The 12,066-nt window shown below is 49.5% G+C and overlaps 15 non-coding genes across 15 annotated transcripts; all 15 read right to left on the bottom strand.

Annotated features, from left to right (window-relative positions):
* Positions 1–1,147: 1,147 nt before the first annotated feature.
* Trnas-uga lies at positions 1,148–1,229 on the bottom strand. Its single transcript has one exon. It is a non-coding gene; the product is annotated as a tRNA-Ser (tRNA).
* Positions 1,230–1,931: 702 nt separating this feature from the next.
* On the bottom strand, positions 1,932–2,013 carry Trnas-cga. Its single transcript has one exon. It is a non-coding gene; the product is annotated as a tRNA-Ser (tRNA).
* Positions 2,014–2,151: 138 nt separating this feature from the next.
* Positions 2,152–2,224, bottom strand: Trnak-uuu. The gene has a single exon. It is a non-coding gene; the product is annotated as a tRNA-Lys (tRNA).
* A 1,182-nt stretch (positions 2,225–3,406) lies between these two features.
* Trnas-uga lies at positions 3,407–3,488 on the bottom strand. The gene has a single exon. It is a non-coding gene; the product is annotated as a tRNA-Ser (tRNA).
* A 702-nt stretch (positions 3,489–4,190) lies between these two features.
* On the bottom strand, positions 4,191–4,272 carry Trnas-cga. The gene has a single exon. It is a non-coding gene; the product is annotated as a tRNA-Ser (tRNA).
* Positions 4,273–4,410: 138 nt separating this feature from the next.
* Trnak-uuu lies at positions 4,411–4,483 on the bottom strand. The gene has a single exon. It is a non-coding gene; the product is annotated as a tRNA-Lys (tRNA).
* Positions 4,484–5,665: 1,182 nt separating this feature from the next.
* On the bottom strand, positions 5,666–5,747 carry Trnas-uga. Its single transcript has one exon. It is a non-coding gene; the product is annotated as a tRNA-Ser (tRNA).
* A 702-nt stretch (positions 5,748–6,449) lies between these two features.
* Trnas-cga lies at positions 6,450–6,531 on the bottom strand. The gene has a single exon. It is a non-coding gene; the product is annotated as a tRNA-Ser (tRNA).
* Positions 6,532–6,669: 138 nt separating this feature from the next.
* Trnak-uuu lies at positions 6,670–6,742 on the bottom strand. Its single transcript has one exon. It is a non-coding gene; the product is annotated as a tRNA-Lys (tRNA).
* A 1,182-nt stretch (positions 6,743–7,924) lies between these two features.
* Trnas-uga lies at positions 7,925–8,006 on the bottom strand. Its single transcript has one exon. It is a non-coding gene; the product is annotated as a tRNA-Ser (tRNA).
* A 702-nt stretch (positions 8,007–8,708) lies between these two features.
* Trnas-cga lies at positions 8,709–8,790 on the bottom strand. The gene has a single exon. It is a non-coding gene; the product is annotated as a tRNA-Ser (tRNA).
* Positions 8,791–8,928: 138 nt separating this feature from the next.
* Positions 8,929–9,001, bottom strand: Trnak-uuu. The gene has a single exon. It is a non-coding gene; the product is annotated as a tRNA-Lys (tRNA).
* Positions 9,002–10,183: 1,182 nt separating this feature from the next.
* Positions 10,184–10,265, bottom strand: Trnas-uga. The gene has a single exon. It is a non-coding gene; the product is annotated as a tRNA-Ser (tRNA).
* Positions 10,266–10,967: 702 nt separating this feature from the next.
* On the bottom strand, positions 10,968–11,049 carry Trnas-cga. Its single transcript has one exon. It is a non-coding gene; the product is annotated as a tRNA-Ser (tRNA).
* A 138-nt stretch (positions 11,050–11,187) lies between these two features.
* Positions 11,188–11,260, bottom strand: Trnak-uuu. The gene has a single exon. It is a non-coding gene; the product is annotated as a tRNA-Lys (tRNA).
* Between the last annotated feature and the right edge of the window lie 806 nt (positions 11,261–12,066).

Here is a 12,066-nt window from a genome sequence, read left to right as displayed (position 1 = left end):
CTATACATTGACTCATGTCCTTTACTGTTGTGCAATCGCTGTATGGGGCCGTTACTAATAAAACGTCGCCTACATGCTGTCTACAAACTTATCCCGCTAAGCTCGTAACACACTCTCGAAGACTGCTGGCACACGATGCAACAACAAATTGCACTAGTTGTTACGCCTCATACGTCGGAGCAGAGAATTTACGTGTTTTGTCGACACTCACTGGGCAATTGGAAAATTCACAAGCATTTCGAATGCAATGTTTCCCACGCTTTCGCTCATTTCACGGTTCCGTTGAAGACGTTCTTCACCACCTGACACAGAAAAAGGAATGCAGTCGGTAGGATATTTTTAATTCTTTTGCTTCTAGGGGAGTTAGTTGTCTAGTGAGTTCCTCTTATGGCATGCACTAGACAACCAGAACAGCTACAGGAGAGAGTCATTTTTGTTGTCAGCGGTAGTTGCATTATCACAAACGCAGAGTAATTCCATTGGCGTCGCATCAAAACGAATACCTGCCGAAACCCGGGATCGAACCAGGGACCTTTAGATCTTCAGTCTATTTCGGCTGACGTTGAAGGTTGCCATTTGCATGTGTTCGTTAACCTCTGCCTCGTTGCCAATTTCACAGTCACCTTCGTCTGATAAGACACAGGGGCGCTGAAAGGCGAGCAGCCGATGCAGTGAAGTTCCACACACATTTCTTCTTCTTCCGTCATCGTAACAAGCAAACATGTCGACTCGATTCGTGTAATATTGACTTCGCTGACGCTAGAAAACCCGTGCTATATCGATGCCAGGGGCAACTCGTGTGCGGAGAACGAGACACAAGAAGGAGTGAGTCTCTCCACCGTATGAGAGGCAGTATCTAGCAGATACACACGGTAAAACATACGACTTGCGTTAGCTCATAAATTGCTACACGTCATCGTCTGCAAGCTAAAATGGACACATCTGCACTGCCCAGTGAGGCGACACTTGTACTAACACCAGGTGGACGGCTGTGAGACGCGGAGATGAGCTGCGGCTTCTGGGCGCGACTGTAACGCTGCGCCCTGGATCAAATAGCACTGCACATTGCTGGTGACCCACGTGTTTAGTAGTGACGCAACTGCTAGGATGCAGCTGAACGTCCGCCTTTTGAGAGCGAGAAAATTTTCGCAGTCGGCAGGACTCGAACCTACGCTCCCAGAGGGAATCTGATTTCAATTCAGACGCCTTAACCACTCGGCCACGACTGCCAGTGGCGGAAGCGACTCCCGACAACTGAAACCGCCATCTTTAGAAGCAATCTGATGGCAGAAAACGGCGTGGCCTCACTCTTTTCTGTAGGGTTTCCATTAGCCGTTACGAAAGTGTATTAATTTTCGCCCAGACAGGGACTTGAACCCAGGACCCTTTGGTTGAAAACCTAGCGCTCTACCGACTCAGCTATGCGGGCCCACGCACGAGCATTATCGTACAGCTGCGCGGTGCGCGAGTGATTCGTATGTCGTAATTACTGGCTTATGGCTCCAATGGCGACTTCACCGACTTCCCACTGACGCACCGCTGACGCTAGTTTTCTGTCGTCTTAAAACGATCGACATACCTCCAAGCAGCTGCGAGATCTTAAGAAAAGAAACGCTGCACCACTGCTTTGGCCGCACTCGAGTGATGGAAATTGCGATTCTTAAAAAGAAAATGAAATGTTCGCTCTGTCCATCACTTTCGAGCACATCTGTGAACTCACGATCTCAGCGACGGCTTTCTGCAGTCCCAGCGTCAGTGTCAGTGTGAGGTGAACCGATAGCCACAGTAAGCAGCGGTCGTCGCGAAAACTCAGTATTCTTAAAACGGAAATTTTCGTCTTGTTGAGAATGGCGTCACTGGTTTGCACCCGCATTCGCCCACGCATGTCACATGTGTGCGAAAATGTTTGCTCCTCTGTACGCAAAATCGCACGCAGCCGGTAGGATTCGAACCTACGCTCCCAGAGGGAATCTGATTTCGAGTCAGACGCCTTAACCACTCGGCCACGACTGCCGTTAGCGCGGTGTTCTCCCGACACATGCAACTGCTACCGTTTAAAGCACTGTGGTGTCAGTAAACGGCGTAACTGCATTATTTTCCGTAGCGTTTCCACCGCTACCAGACGAATCGCTACCAAAGTGTTAAAATTTCCGCCTCGACGGGGACTTGAACCCTGGACCCTTAGGTTAAAAGCCTAATGCTCTACCAACTGAGCTATCCGGGCTCGGACGAGGCTGCAAAACCTCCCACAATGCACAACTATACATTGACTCATGTCCTTTACTGTTGTGCAATCGCTGTATGGGGCCGTTACTAATAAAACGTCGCCTACATGCTGTCTACAAACTTATCACGCTAAGCTCGTAACACACTCTCGAAGACTGCTGGCACACGATGCAACAACAAATTGCACTAGTTGTTACGCCTCATACGTCGGAGCAGAGAATTTACGTGTTTTGTCGACACTCACTGGGCAATTGGAAAATTCACAAGCATTTCGAATGCAATGTTTCCCACGCTTTCGCTCATTTCACGGTTCCGTTGAAGACGTTCTTCACCACCTGACACAGAAAAAGGAATGCAGTCGGTAGGATATTTTTAATTCTTTTGCTTCTAGGGGAGTTAGTTGTCTAGTGAGTTCCTCTTATGGCATGCACTAGACAACCAGAACAGCTACAGGAGAGAGTCATTTTTGTTGTCAGCGGTAGTTGCATTATCACAAACGCAGAGTAATTCCATTGGCGTCGCATCAAAACGAATACCTGCCGAAACCCGGGATCGAACCAGGGACCTTTAGATCTTCAGTCTATTTCGGGTGACGTTGAAGGTTGCCATTTGCATGTGTTCGTTAACCTCTGCCTCGTTGCCAATTTCACAGTCACCTTCGTCTGATAAGACACAGGGGCGCTGAAAGGCGAGCAGCCGATGCAGTGAAGTTCCACACACATTTCTTCTTCTTCCGTCATCGTAACAAGCAAACATGTCGACTCGATTCGTGTAATATTGACTTCGCTGACGCTAGAAAACCCGTGCTATATCGATGCCAGGGGCAACTCGTGTGCGGAGAACGAGACACAAGAAGGAGTGAGTCTCTCCACCGTATGAGAGGCAGTATCTAGCAGATACACACGGTAAAACATACGACTTGCGTTAGCTCATAAATTGCTACACGTCATCGTCTGCAAGCTAAAATGGACACATCTGCACTGCCCAGTGAGGCGACACTTGTACTAACACCAGGTGGACGGCTGTGAGACGCGGAGATGAGCTGCGGCTTCTGGGCGCGACTGTAACGCTGCGCCCTGGATCAAATAGCACTGCACATTGCTGGTGACCCACGTGTTTAGTAGTGACGCAACTGCTAGGATGCAGCTGAACGTCCGCCTTTTGAGAGCGAGAAAATTTTCGCAGTCGGCAGGACTCGAACCTACGCTCCCAGAGGGAATCTGATTTCAAGTCAGACGCCTTAACCACTCGGCCACGACTGCCGGTGGCGGAAGCGACTCCCGACAACTGAAACCGCCATCTTTAGAAGCAATCTGATGGCAGAAAACGGCGTGGCCTCACTCTTTTCTGTAGGGTTTCCATTAGCCGTTACGAAAGTGTATTAATTTTCGCCCAGACAGGGACTTGAACCCAGGACCCTTTGGTTGAAAACCTAGCGCTCTACCGACTCAGCTATGCGGGCCCACGCACGAGCATTATCGTACAGCTGCGCGGTGCGCGAGTGATTCGTATGTCGTAATTACTGGCTTATGGCTCCAATGGCGACTTCACCGACTTCCCACTGACGCACCGCTGACGCTAGTTTTCTGTCGTCTTAAAACGATCGACATACCTCCAAGCAGCTGCGAGATCTTAAGAAAAGAAACGCTGCACCACTGCTTTGGCCGCACTCGAGTGATGGAAATTGCGATTCTTAAAAAGAAAATGAAATGTTCGCTCTGTCCATCACTTTCGAGCACATCTGTGAACTCACGATCTCAGCGACGGCTTTCTGCAGTCCCAGCGTCAGTGTCAGTGTGAGGTGAACCGATAGCCACAGTAAGCAGCGGTCGTCGCGAAAACTCAGTATTCTTAAAACGGAAATTTTCGTCTTGTTGAGAATGGCGTCACTGGTTTGCACCCGCATTCGCCCACGCATGTCACATGTGTGCGAAAATGTTTGCTCCTCTGTACGCAAAATCGCACGCAGCCGGTAGGATTCGAACCTACGCTCCCAGAGGGAATCTGATTTCGAGTCAGACGCCTTAACCACTCGGCCACGACTGCCGTTAGCGCGGTGTTCTCCCGACACATGCAACTGCTACCGTTTAAAGCACTGTGGTGTCAGTAAACGGCGTAACTGCATTATTTTCCGTAGCGTTTCCACCGCTACCAGACGAATCGCTACCAAAGTGTTAAAATTTCCGCCTCGACGGGGACTTGAACCCTGGACCCTTAGGTTAAAAGCCTAATGCTCTACCAACTGAGCTATCCGGGCTCGGACGAGGCTGCAAAACCTCCCACAATGCACAACTATACATTGACTCATGTCCTTTACTGTTGTGCAATCGCTGTATGGGGCCGTTACTAATAAAACGTCGCCTACATGCTGTCTACAAACTTATCACGCTAAGCTCGTAACACACTCTCGAAGACTGCTGGCACACGATGCAACAACAAATTGCACTAGTTGTTACGCCTCATACGTCGGAGCAGAGAATTTACGTGTTTTGTCGACACTCACTGGGCAATTGGAAAATTCACAAGCATTTCGAATGCAATGTTTCCCACGCTTTCGCTCATTTCACGGTTCCGTTGAAGACGTTCTTCACCACCTGACACAGAAAAAGGAATGCAGTCGGTAGGATATTTTTAATTCTTTTGCTTCTAGGGGAGTTAGTTGTCTAGTGAGTTCCTCTTATGGCATGCACTAGACAACCAGAACAGCTACAGGAGAGAGTCATTTTTGTTGTCAGCGGTAGTTGCATTATCACAAACGCAGAGTAATTCCATTGGCGTCGCATCAAAACGAATACCTGCCGAAACCCGGGATCGAACCAGGGACCTTTAGATCTTCAGTCTATTTCGGCTGACGTTGAAGGTTGCCATTTGCATGTGTTCGTTAACCTCTGCCTCGTTGCCAATTTCACAGTCACCTTCGTCTGATAAGACACAGGGGCGCTGAAAGGCGAGCAGCCGATGCAGTGAAGTTCCACACACATTTCTTCTTCTTCCGTCATCGTAACAAGCAAACATGTCGACTCGATTCGTGTAATATTGACTTCGCTGACGCTAGAAAACCCGTGCTATATCGATGCCAGGGGCAACTCGTGTGCGGAGAACGAGACACAAGAAGGAGTGAGTCTCTCCACCGTATGAGAGGCAGTATCTAGCAGATACACACGGTAAAACATACGACTTGCGTTAGCTCATAAATTGCTACACGTCATCGTCTGCAAGCTAAAATGGACACATCTGCACTGCCCAGTGAGGCGACACTTGTACTAACACCAGGTGGACGGCTGTGAGACGCGGAGATGAGCTGCGGCTTCTGGGCGCGACTGTAACGCTGCGCCCTGGATCAAATAGCACTGCACATTGCTGGTGACCCACGTGTTTAGTAGTGACGCAACTGCTAGGATGCAGCTGAACGTCCGCCTTTTGAGAGCGAGAAAATTTTCGCAGTCGGCAGGACTCGAACCTACGCTCCCAGAGGGAATCTGATTTCAAGTCAGACGCCTTAACCACTCGGCCACGACTGCCGGTGGCGGAAGCGACTCCCGACAACTGAAACCGCCATCTTTAGAAGCAATCTGATGGCAGAAAACGGCGTGGCCTCACTCTTTTCTGTAGGGTTTCCATTAGCCGTTACGAAAGTGTATTAATTTTCGCCCAGACAGGGACTTGAACCCAGGACCCTTTGGTTGAAAACCTAGCGCTCTACCGACTCAGCTATGCGGGCCCACGCACGAGCATTATCGTACAGCTGCGCGGTGCGCGAGTGATTCGTATGTCGTAATTACTGGCTTATGGCTCCAATGGCGACTTCACCGACTTCCCACTGACGCACCGCTGACGCTAGTTTTCTGTCGTCTTAAAACGATCGACATACCTCCAAGCAGCTGCGAGATCTTAAGAAAAGAAACGCTGCACCACTGCTTTGGCCGCACTCGAGTGATGGAAATTGCGATTCTTAAAAAGAAAATGAAATGTTCGCTCTGTCCATCACTTTCGAGCACATCTGTGAACTCACGATCTCAGCGACGGCTTTCTGCAGTCCCAGCGTCAGTGTCAGTGTGAGGTGAACCGATAGCCACAGTAAGCAGCGGTCGTCGCGAAAACTCAGTATTCTTAAAACGGAAATTTTCGTCTTGTTGAGAATGGCGTCACTGGTTTGCACCCGCATTCGCCCACGCATGTCACATGTGTGCGAAAATGTTTGCTCCTCTGTACGCAAAATCGCACGCAGCCGGTAGGATTCGAACCTACGCTCCCAGAGGGAATCTGATTTCGAGTCAGACGCCTTAACCACTCGGCCACGACTGCCGTTAGCGCGGTGTTCTCCCGACACATGCAACTGCTACCGTTTAAAGCACTGTGGTGTCAGTAAACGGCGTAACTGCATTATTTTCCGTAGCGTTTCCACCGCTACCAGACGAATCGCTACCAAAGTGTTAAAATTTCCGCCTCGACGGGGACTTGAACCCTGGACCCTTAGGTTAAAAGCCTAATGCTCTACCAACTGAGCTATCCGGGCTCGGACGAGGCTGCAAAACCTCCCACAATGCACAACTATACATTGACTCATGTCCTTTACTGTTGTGCAATCGCTGTATGGGGCCGTTACTAATAAAACGTCGCCTACATGCTGTCTACAAACTTATCACGCTAAGCTCGTAACACACTCTCGAAGACTGCTGGCACACGATGCAACAACAAATTGCACTAGTTGTTACGCCTCATACGTCGGAGCAGAGAATTTACGTGTTTTGTCGACACTCACTGGGCAATTGGAAAATTCACAAGCATTTCGAATGCAATGTTTCCCACGCTTTCGCTCATTTCACGGTTCCGTTGAAGACGTTCTTCACCACCTGACACAGAAAAAGGAATGCAGTCGGTAGGATATTTTTAATTCTTTTGCTTCTAGGGGAGTTAGTTGTCTAGTGAGTTCCTCTTATGGCATGCACTAGACAACCAGAACAGCTACAGGAGAGAGTCATTTTTGTTGTCAGCGGTAGTTGCATTATCACAAACGCAGAGTAATTCCATTGGCGTCGCATCAAAACGAATACCTGCCGAAACCCGGGATCGAACCAGGGACCTTTAGATCTTCAGTCTATTTCGGCTGGCGTTGAAGGTTGCCATTTGCATGTGTTCGTTAACCTCTGCCTCGTTGCCAATTTCACAGTCACCTTCGTCTGATAAGACACAGGGGCGCTGAAAGGCGAGCAGCCGATGCAGTGAAGTTCCACACACATTTCTTCTTCTTCCGTCATCGTAACAAGCAAACATGTCGACTCGATTCGTGTAATATTGACTTCGCTGACGCTAGAAAACCCGTGCTATATCGATGCCAGGGGCAACTCGTGTGCGGAGAACGAGACACAAGAAGGAGTGAGTCTCTCCACCGTATGAGAGGCAGTATCTAGCAGATACACACGGTAAAACATACGACTTGCGTTAGCTCATAAATTGCTACACGTCATCGTCTGCAAGCTAAAATGGACACATCTGCACTGCCCAGTGAGGCGACACTTGTACTAACACCAGGTGGACGGCTGTGAGACGCGGAGATGAGCTGCGGCTTCTGGGCGCGACTGTAACGCTGCGCCCTGGATCAAATAGCACTGCACATTGCTGGTGACCCACGTGTTTAGTAGTGACGCAACTGCTAGGATGCAGCTGAACGTCCGCCTTTTGAGAGCGAGAAAATTTTCGCAGTCGGCAGGACTCGAACCTACGCTCCCAGAGGGAATCTGATTTCAAGTCAGACGCCTTAACCACTCGGCCACGACTGCCGGTGGCGGAAGCGACTCCCGACAACTGAAACCGCCATCTTTAGAAGCAATCTGATGGCAGAAAACGGCGTGGCCTCACTCTTTTCTGTAGGGTTTCCATTAGCCGTTACGAAAGTGTATTAATTTTCGCCCAGACAGGGACTTGAACCCAGGACCCTTTGGTTGAAAACCTAGCGCTCTACCGACTCAGCTATGCGGGCCCACGCACGAGCATTATCGTACAGCTGCGCGGTGCGCGAGTGATTCGTATGTCGTAATTACTGGCTTATGGCTCCAATGGCGACTTCACCGACTTCCCACTGACGCACCGCTGACGCTAGTTTTCTGTCGTCTTAAAACGATCGACATACCTCCAAGCAGCTGCGAGATCTTAAGAAAAGAAACGCTGCACCACTGCTTTGGCCGCACTCGAGTGATGGAAATTGCGATTCTTAAAAAGAAAATGAAATGTTCGCTCTGTCCATCACTTTCGAGCACATCTGTGAACTCACGATCTCAGCGACGGCTTTCTGCAGTCCCAGCGTCAGTGTCAGTGTGAGGTGAACCGATAGCCACAGTAAGCAGCGGTCGTCGCGAAAACTCAGTATTCTTAAAACGGAAATTTTCGTCTTGTTGAGAATGGCGTCACTGGTTTGCACCCGCATTCGCCCACGCATGTCACATGTGTGCGAAAATGTTTGCTCCTCTGTACGCAAAATCGCACGCAGCCGGTAGGATTCGAACCTACGCTCCCAGAGGGAATCTGATTTCGAGTCAGACGCCTTAACCACTCGGCCACGACTGCCGTTAGCGCGGTGTTCTCCCGACACATGCAACTGCTACCGTTTAAAGCACTGTGGTGTCAGTAAACGGCGTAACTGCATTATTTTCCGTAGCGTTTCCACCGCTACCAGACGAATCGCTACCAAAGTGTTAAAATTTCCGCCTCGACGGGGACTTGAACCCTGGACCCTTAGGTTAAAAGCCTAATGCTCTACCAACTGAGCTATCCGGGCTCGGACGAGGCTGCAAAACCTCCCACAATGCACAACTATACATTGACTCATGTCCTTTACTGTTGTGCAATCGCTGTATGGGGCCGTTACTAATAAAACGTCGCCTACATGCTGTCTACAAACTTATCACGCTAAGCTCGTAACACACTCTCGAAGACTGCTGGCACACGATGCAACAACAAATTGCACTAGTTGTTACGCCTCATACGTCGGAGCAGAGAATTTACGTGTTTTGTCGACACTCACTGGGCAATTGGAAAATTCACGAGCATTTCGAATGCAATGTTTCCCACGCTTTCGCTCATTTCACGGTTCCGTTGAAGACGTTCTTCACCACCTGACACAGAAAAAGGAATGCAGTCGGTAGGATATTTTTAATTCTTTTGCTTCTAGGGGAGTTAGTTGTCTAGTGAGTTCCTCTTATGGCATGCACTAGACAACCAGAACAGCTACAGGAGAGAGTCATTTTTGTTGTCAGCGGTAGTTGCATTATCACAAACGCAGAGTAATTCCATTGGCGTCGCATCAAAACGAATACCTGCCGAAACCCGGGATCGAACCAGGGACCTTTAGATCTTCAGTCTATTTCGGCTGACGTTGAAGGTTGCCATTTGCATGTGTTCGTTAACCTCTGCCTCGTTGCCAATTTCACAGTCACCTTCGTCTGATAAGACACAGGGGCGCTGAAAGGCGAGCAGCCGATGCAGTGAAGTTCCACACACATTTCTTCTTCTTCCGTCATCGTAACAAGCAAACATGTCGACTCGATTCGTGTAATATTGACTTCGCTGACGCTAGAAAACCCGTGCTATATCGATGCCAGGGGCAACTCGTGTGCGGAGAACGAGACACAAGAAGGAGTGAGTCTCTCCACCGTATGAGAGGCAGTATCTAGCAGATACACACGGTAAAACATACGACTTGCGTTAGCTCATAAATTGCTACACGTCATCGTCTGCAAGCTAAAATGGACACATCTGCACTGCCCAGTGAGGCGACACTTGTACTAACACCAGGTGGACGGCTGTGAGACGCGGAGATGAGCTGCGGCTTCTGGGCGCGACTGTAACGCTGCGCCCTGGATCAAATAGCACTGCACATTGCTGGTGACCCACGTGTTTAGTAGTGACGCAACTGCTAGGATGCAGCTGAACGTCCGCCTTTTGAGAGCGAGAAAATTTTCGCAGTCGGCAGGACTCGAACCTACGCCCCCAGAGGGAATCTGATTTCAAGTCAGACGCCTTAACCACTCGGCCACGACTGCCGGTGGCGGAAGCGACTCCCGACAACTGAAACCGCCATCTTTAGAAGCAATCTGATGGCAGAAAACGGCGTGGCCTCACTCTTTTCTGTAGGGTTTCCATTAGCCGTTACGAAAGTGTATTAATTTTCGCCCAGACAGGGACTTGAACCCAGGACCCTTTGGTTGAAAACCTAGCGCTCTACCGACTCAGCTATGCGGGCCCACGCACGAGCATTATCGTACAGCTGCGCGGTGCGCGAGTGATTCGTATGTCGTAATTACTGGCTTATGGCTCCAATGGCGACTTCACCGACTTCCCACTGACGCACCGCTGACGCTAGTTTTCTGTCGTCTTAAAACGATCGACATACCTCCAAGCAGCTGCGAGATCTTAAGAAAAGAAACGCTGCACCACTGCTTTGGCCGCACTCGAGTGATGGAAATTGCGATTCTTAAAAAGAAAATGAAATGTTCGCTCTGTCCATCACTTTCGAGCACATCTGTGAACTCACGATCTCAGCGACGGCTTTCTGCAGTCCCAGCGTCAGTGTCAGTGTGAGGTGAACCGATAGCCACAGTAAGCAGCGGTCGTCGCGAAAACTCAGTATTCTTAAAACGGAAATTTTCGTCTTGTTGAGAATGGCGTCACTGGTTTGCACCCGCATTCGCCCACGCATGTCACATGTGTGCGAAAATGTTTGCTCCTCTGTACGCAAAATCGCACGCAGCCGGTAGGATTCGAACCTACGCTCCCAGAGGGAATCTGATTTCGAGTCAGACGCCTTAACCACTCGGCCACGACTGCCGTTAGCGCGGTGTTCTCCCGACACATGCAACTGCTACCGTTTAAAGCACTGTGGTGTCAGTAAACGGCGTAACTGCATTATTTTCCGTAGCGTTTCCACCGCTACCAGACGAATCGCTACCAAAGTGTTAAAATTTCCGCCTCGACGGGGACTTGAACCCTGGACCCTTAGGTTAAAAGCCTAATGCTCTACCAACTGAGCTATCCGGGCTCGGACGAGGCTGCAAAACCTCCCACAATGCACAACTATACATTGACTCATGTCCTTTACTGTTGTGCAATCGCTGTATGGGGCCGTTACTAATAAAACGTCGCCTACATGCTGTCTACAAACTTATCACGCTAAGCTCGTAACACACTCTCGAAGACTGCTGGCACACGATGCAACAACAAATTGCACTAGTTGTTACGCCTCATACGTCGGAGCAGAGAATTTACGTGTTTTGTCGACACTCACTGGGCAATTGGAAAATTCACAAGCATTTCGAATGCAATGTTTCCCACGCTTTCGCTCATTTCACGGTTCCGTTGAAGACGTTCTTCACCACCTGACACAGAAAAAGGAATGCAGTCGGTAGGATATTTTTAATTCTTTTGCTTCTAGGGGAGTTAGTTGTCTAGTGAGTTCCTCTTATGGCATGCACTAGACAACCAGAACAGCTACAGGAGAGAGTCATTTTTGTTGTCAGCGGTAGTTGCATTATCACAAACGCAGAGTAATTCCATTGGCGTCGCATCAAAACGAATACCTGCCGAAACCCGGGATCGAACCAGGGACCTTTAGATCTTCAGTCTATTTCGGCTGACGTTGAAGGTTGCCATTTGCATGTGTTCGTTAACCTCTGCCTCGTTGCCAATTTCACAGTCACCTTCGTCTGATAAGACACAGGGGCGCTGAAAGGCGAGCAGCCGATGCAGTGAAGTTCCACACACATTTCTTCTTCTTCCGTCATCGTAACAAGCAAACATGTCGACTCGATTCGTGTAATATTGACTTCGCTGACGCTAGAAAACCCG

This window comes from Schistocerca americana, unplaced genomic scaffold (assembly GCF_021461395.2).
Source record: "Schistocerca americana isolate TAMUIC-IGC-003095 unplaced genomic scaffold, iqSchAmer2.1 HiC_scaffold_178, whole genome shotgun sequence".
NCBI classification, from domain to species: domain Eukaryota; kingdom Metazoa; phylum Arthropoda; class Insecta; order Orthoptera; family Acrididae; genus Schistocerca; species Schistocerca americana.
This window is presented reverse-complemented; position numbering and strand designations above follow the sequence as displayed.